The sequence below is a fragment of the Alligator sinensis genome, unplaced genomic scaffold (assembly GCF_000455745.1).
Source record: "Alligator sinensis unplaced genomic scaffold, ASM45574v1 scaffold395_1, whole genome shotgun sequence".
Classification (NCBI taxonomy): Eukaryota; Metazoa; Chordata; order Crocodylia; family Alligatoridae; genus Alligator; species Alligator sinensis.
In genome coordinates, this window is record NW_005842232.1 from 318,566 (window position 1) to 325,466 (window position 6,901).

At 42.2% G+C, this 6,901-nt stretch overlaps 1 protein-coding gene across 4 annotated transcripts in view; it reads right to left on the minus strand.

Annotated features, from left to right (window-relative positions):
* LOC102385934 (P2Y purinoceptor 8-like) overlaps nt 1-6,901 on the minus strand; it is a 53,107-nt gene that overhangs the window by 33,540 nt on the left and 12,666 nt on the right. For 2 of the 4 annotated variants that reach the window (XM_025208496.1, XM_025208497.1), the window contains exon 2: nt 4,106-4,205. The exons of the other annotated variants lie outside the window; for them this stretch is intronic. The gene's annotated coding sequence lies outside the window, so the exon portion shown is untranslated. The remainder of the gene's footprint in view (nt 1-4,105; nt 4,206-6,901) is intronic. 4 annotated transcript variants of the gene reach the window in all.

Here is a 6,901-nt window from a genome sequence, read left to right on the forward strand (position 1 = left end):
GAAAGGAATTATGTGTAATAGAAGATGTAAATCTGAATCTCTTAGAGGACTGAAAAATGTCAACCAATGTCCCTTAATGAAAACATTTAGTCAATGTGAATTTCAGGAGAACAGCTTTAGGCTGCTTCCTCCCTCTCTCTTTGATGCATACACACTGAGGAAGAATAGGAAAGCAGAATTTCAGTCTTTAAAAAGACATTTGTTTAATTTTTGTTTCTGTTTAAGCAATTTTTTACATTTTATGAAAGAATCTGGGAAGGAAATCTCATTTGTTATTAAAATCTTTTCTAGAACCAGCTGTCAGCTGCTCAGGTAAGCAATGCCGGAGCAAGCAGACATGTTAGATACCAAAGATAAAAGGATGTGCTGATTAAAATCACTTCCTCACATGAAAAGAAGAAAGTTTTAAAAAGTTAAATTTACTGTTCAGCTCAAGTTCCTCTTTCTTCCCCTTTCAATTCTCTGAAACTTTTATAGAAGAGTATCAAAAACAATATGCATGTGTTGTTCCCTCAGTTCAAGCTTTCTATCCCTCCTACATTTATAGATATACTAAGATATACTATAATAGATACTTTTGCAAACTACAGTTGATTTTAAAGCATTCTGTGATGCAACGAGATGGATGACATTACAAACAAACACAATAAATTATTTTACTTCCCAGCTACAGGGCAATAGAAAACTACTCTCCCTTTTCAAGCATCACAGAAAACAGAAGGCATGTAGCAACTCATCAGACAAAAAACATCTTAATGTTTATAGCATCACAACAGGAAATATTTTGAAATGGCCATGCTAATCACAAGACATACCACTTTGTGAACGGTGAACATGTGTTTACATTAGGTTCCTATTTTTAGGCCGTATCATGTGCATACTGCCTGCCCATACTGTTTGTATTTTATGAACAACAAAATAATGGATTACCATTGCCTTAAATAGGTGCAGGATCTTACTTTATGCCTATCTGACTAGATTTACCACATTAAAATTAATTCTTTGAGTAAAGGGTAAGGCTAGTTTATTGTAATTATAGGTTTCTCTGCTTTGTCACCCCTAGCTGTAGCACTAGAATTCCAGTCTGGCTTCCATCTCCTGTGCAAACAGGGAAGGGAAAAAAGAAGGCAATGCTTTCCTCTTTTTGCCACATGGTGTGAAACAGCAACAGTGATGCTGTGACTAAGAGATACCACTTGGAATATATGTTGTATATTACAAAAGTAATGCATTATGTTTTAGGATTAAAGGAATTGTCCATTGCATTGAACATGCCTACAATGTGTGGACAACTATGAAGACAGAAGGCCTGTCCCAGTATGCACTGAGCTAAAGCTAAAAGATGGGCAAAAATGAAAAAAAGGCATTACAGTCCTTCTCACAGCTTTCTGTGAACATAGTCCTTTTCCAAATCATACAGAGTAAGCATCAATTTACTAGAAGGGCAACGTATTGCTAGAACCGTGGCATAGACTGCCCTGTGTCTGCTCTGTTGCCACTGCTGCCCCGTGGGGCAGCCAGAGGTGGTGGTGATGCGGTGGACATACAGGGCAGCCTGATGCCGGCTCCAGGAGGCTGCACCTGGAAGTGCCAACTGTGGGATGAGAAGGGCTTTCCCCCAGCTTTTTGAATGTCTGTCCCCTACCTAAGTGTTTTGAAATTACTGGGGTACATAGTACCTGTCTTCCTTGTCTGGATAAGCACCATGCCTAATCCCCAGTGGCCAAAAAAAAAAAGATATATTGCTTATCATGAGTTGAAGACTTTTGCACACATTAGCACACATTAGCTCATATTAGCTCCCTTGCTTAAAAAGCTGATTCCATGCATAACTGTTTTTTGACCAAACTTTTTCTCATTTGTACTTGAATCACGACGAGAGAGGACTTTATGCACACTTTTAAAAATAATTGACTGGATTCACTCTGGCCTAGGGATGACCCCTGCTAAAGGTGTTGGGTGCACAAACACAAAAGTCAACACAGACTGGAGCTGTGTGCTAGCTAAAACAATAGTTGATGAGTTTCTATGGGCCTCTGGAAGAAACTGAAACCTCAGTCTGAAAACCCTAACGTGCATAACTAAGTATTTGAATTGCTCTATTCTCGTTAATGGGATTCCTAACATTGTACAGCTAAGTATGCATGTGTGCATATATAACATATTTTATGTATGAGACCTACAACTCTTCTCCTACAGCATAATCTTTGCAGATCCTATAGCAACTCTTTGTGACAACCACATGAAACAAGCCTAAGGGAAAACATACAAAAGTTAGAGTCAAAATGATTTGAAATGTCACATTTTTAGTTGCCTAATTTGAGGCACATTAAAGGGTACTGATTTTAATGGGATGAGTTCAACATGCTAGGCCCATTTAGGGTGTTCTAGGTTGGGCACCCAACAACTGAGGAACCCCAAATCTTGAGTCACATTTGAGAAATCTTGCTTTACATGAAGTATATGAAGAGGGTTTTGCTTCTGCCTAGACTGCAGTAGATCACTATCAAAAAAAAAGAAAGCTGTACAAACATTGAGGTACATTTTTTCTGGCTGTCTTTCTACATACATCAAGTGCCTAATATTACACAACATCAAAAAGCCTACTTTCTCTTTTCTTTGTACACTGAGTGTGGGTACTTTTGATTTTTTAAATTATTCACACCATGACTCCCCAGTAAAATTTAAAAGCCACAAACACTCAAACTTCAGATGAGAAAAAATGACTGCTGTCTTAACAATTGTTTGAAAACCAGAGGGTCGTGGTTAGTCAAAGGGTCATGCTTAGTCAAAGCTATATCATACAAGCAATCCAAAAAGGCAGTTGATTTGGTCAGAGTGCAACCCAATACAAAACCTACCCTATACCATGGGCTTTATGTAGTACTTGTTACATTTACTGTTTTAAGCAGAATCCACAGCCCTGAATTGGTGCTTAAACCTCTTTGCAATGCCTGGACAGAAATAGGTGCCTAAGAATATGATCCAAAATCCAGCATACTGAGCAGGGAACTGCCTAAGGTAGACAATGACAAATAGCTGAAGTGCCATATATCTCATACATACAACTTCATGAGATTGCATAAGGCCTTTCTCACAAAACACAGCAGGGGGAAACAAAAACATCACTGCTGCCCAGTGGCTAGAGCCCAAGGTATGGGAGTCTTGACTTCAATTCCATCTACTATCTGAGGATCTGAGCCAGCATTTCCTAGGTGGGCAGATTAACCACCTGATATGGGGCATTCTAGGGTATGCAAATACTTGCTTTACACTAAGATTTTGAAGTATGCATGGCAGCATGGACAGGGACCCACATCTTTCTCCGATGGGGGGAAAAATGGGTCTTATCAGAGGTGCCTGTTTTTTTGCAGACGTGGTTTTGAAGGTCTTTTAGCCAACGTAAAACCAGGTTGCAGAGGCAGTAGCTTTGCTGGACTGGTTTACAGAAACCAAGGCCAGAAAGGGCCACTGATGAGCATGAATTGTGAAGCCTGCAGCCCAGGAAATATACGGCTAAATCACTGTCATCAGAGATAAAAGGGTCTGTCAAAGGGAAAGAAAAGCTGAAAGTTAAAGGGAGTCCCATAGGATGAATGTCAAGACCCAGAAAAGAGTGTGGGGACTTCAGAGAACTGTTGGAGAGAGAGACTGAGAGTAGGGCCGTGAGCAGAAAGCTGCTTTTGCCCAGCTTAAGACTGACATGGTGAGTGTCCCCGCCTTCACTTATCTGGTCCCTGGCCATCCTTTTGTTACACAAATTTCCTGTGCTGAAAAAGCAATTGGAGCTGTCTTCCTGCAAGAGGATCTGGCAAGTAACAAATTACACCCTGTTGCATATACTTCTTGTATGTTAACCACTTCTAAGCAGCAATGGGTTGTTTGTGAAAAAGAGTATTTAGCACTAATATGGGCTATCCAGCATTGGGAGGATCTTATTGGAATGTCACAAATAGTTTTGCAGTCAGTACACTCTCCTTTAAGTTCATCTTATCAGAAAAAATTGGTGAGGGTCACATATCTAACACCTGGGTTGCACAATAGGCATTATGTCTGAATATGAAGGGAGTTACATTTCAGAAAATTCAAAAGCCAGCAATAGCACCTTTTGTTTTTTTGGTGCAGGTTTCTATGCATGAATGCCCTCTGCCACCTCTGTTTCATGCTCAGCCATTGGTCTCTGCAGGTCATCTGCAACAGGGATGCTGAAAACAAAAGACTGGAGTCATTTGCTGTCTTGTTTGAGCAACATTTAATTATGCCTTACAAAATTTAACAACTGCAACAGAATGGACTGAGAATAGGCCACACTTGAAAACCTTACAATCTGCACAGTTAGAGCATTCACCCAGAAGGTGGACGTTTCAATTTCTCAGTCAGCAGAGGGACTTAAACCTGGGACATTTATGAAAGGCATTGTCTCTTCTGCCCCCACACACAGGAACCTAAATGATTCACAAGGGGCTAAACCCAGTGATTAAAGTGCCAGTACTCTGCATTGGTTCTGGTGCTCAGAGACCTCCTTCCTGATGGTATAGCGCAGATGGAGCTGTGATAGTAGGACTTTTCAGAAGAAGATAGCACCAGGTCTCCATGGAGGGGAGACTACTTAGCATGGAGGCCATGGAAAAGATAATGCATCCAGGGGCTGTATTGCCTTTTCTACTGAAGCTGCCTCCATCCCCACCTTCTGGGTGAAGCCCATTCCCTAAAGGGCCAGTGCCACAGAGGCAATGGGGTCTCATGCTTCCACATGAAGCCATCCAGGCCATTGCACATGTATCTCAGGATCACCATGGCTAGGGACAAACATTACACATAAACCGGTTTAAGTGATCAGAAACTGATTTAAATCTGTAACAGAACAGAGGTCCAGTGCACATAGACCAGTTTGAAAATGGCTGAAACCAGTTTGAGATAAACCTGGTTGAAGGTAGTATCAAACTTAACTGATTTGGGTCAAATCAGTTTATGCAATGTCTGTCCCAGACCCCTTCCTGGTTTAACTTAAACCTGAGTTCCCCAGTATCCCTTGCAGCCCTGGGCAGGGCTGTCTGCTCCACAGCAGAGCTGGCTCTACCTCTCCGCTCCCTGGCTGGAGCTCTGGCAGAGACTGCAGGCACAGAAGGGTCTGTCTGGCTTCCCCATGCTCCCCTACTCCCTCCCCTCCCCCCTGCCACGCCCTGCTCAATCAGGGATTACCCCCACCCCACCATAGCACGGAATGTAGCCAGCATGTGGTATGCTAGTTAATGCTGAGAGGTGTCTGTGTAAGGCAGACAGGACAAAGACAGACAGGACAGTGTCCGCTTAGGACTTTTTGGAGCTAATCAACAGTTCAGCTGGTAATGTCCCTCCATTCCTTCCTTGGGAAAAGTTGTTTAAGAGCTTGAACTAATGAAAGAGGCTTTTGTTTTCTTGATGGGGTATTAAATGCTGTTATCAGCTCCCTACTGGGCTGGTCAGGAGCAGTGAGGCGGGGATCCCTCCCTAATCAGTGCATCTTGCCAGGGCCTGGCCACACCCCCCTCGCTCAGCACCCCCTGGCTTCTAGCCTAAGCCACTGCAGGCACGTGCCTGCATTTTCTCAGTGCAAAGGGAATGTCTGTACAGTTACAAACAAGTTCAGCCTAGCTAGGTTAGACTAACCTGCAAAGATTAAATCAATTCAGGCTCAGACTTTTTGAATGTCTGCCCCTAGCCATTATGGTTGGTGAATTAGTCTTTGTGAAGGGGCGCCTGCCCCTTTTGTTGAAAGAACTCTTTGCCCTGCCTCTGAAGCCTGTACAGTCACAGCTTTGCTTGGTCAAATGTCCCTTGTTTCACAGATTCCTTTATGTACTGTTTGCTCTCACTGATTTATTTAAAAAGTTCCAATCATAGATTAATCAATTATAAAGAATTGTTTTTTCTACAATTGGCTTGTCCCAGTCTGTTCTCCTTTCAAGTTCGCTGGCTGGTGAACAGCAGATTATGCCCCAGGCCATGATCTATTAGACATTTTGGCTGTATCTTCTTTCAAGTGTCTTGCAACAGACACACTAGGACAGGGAAGAAGGGGGTAAATTTTCTCCTTATCCCTATAATACTTCTGTAAGATGGGGCTTAAAATGAAAGGGGTGGAGGAGTGGGTGGAAATCACAAGAGGTAGACATGGAATTCCAACTTGCAGGTCTCAGTTCCTGCCCCTTTGTTTTGTAATGCAAGTGGATGGAGGCATACACTCCTCATAGTTTGCAGCTTACTCAGCCTTTCATGCATTTTAGAGCATCCACCACAGCAGGTAAGTGGAAAACAGATGTATTGCAAGTATTTCAAATATTTTGCTGGCTTACCTCTTACTTCTACTCTGGCCTACCATTGAAATATGTTCAATATCAGGAGCTGGGACAGTGTAAAGACAATATATACAGATACCACATTTATTCCAGCCACAAAGACCACCTGCTTCCAGGGGTATTCCCTTTTAAAGCTGAGTCCCCAACCCCACTTCCTTTTCAGACCTATTTATGCTTTCAGAAAAGCTTAATGGGACCTAATATAAATGAAAATCCAGCTCACTAAATCATATGGCAGGATGGATCAGGCAAAGCACTCTGTACCTCAGATATCCTCTGTTAAATATCATTAGACTCACAAAAGGCATGTGGAGCAAGGCATGTGGAATAATAGCTCTGCACAATGCTATATAACTCAATACAAGACCTCAGCTACCTCTCACAATTTCCTTTCACTTCCCACAGTACTAATGTATAATTAGAGCAGATTTAAAGGGCTAAATCCAATTTCATTTTGTATGCCTAAAACCCAAGGATGCATCTAGGTAACTGCAGTTTGTGACACTTGCAAACAGTTTGCAATCTAGCTCTGCACACACAAACCTGCGTGCACCCACTCGGCA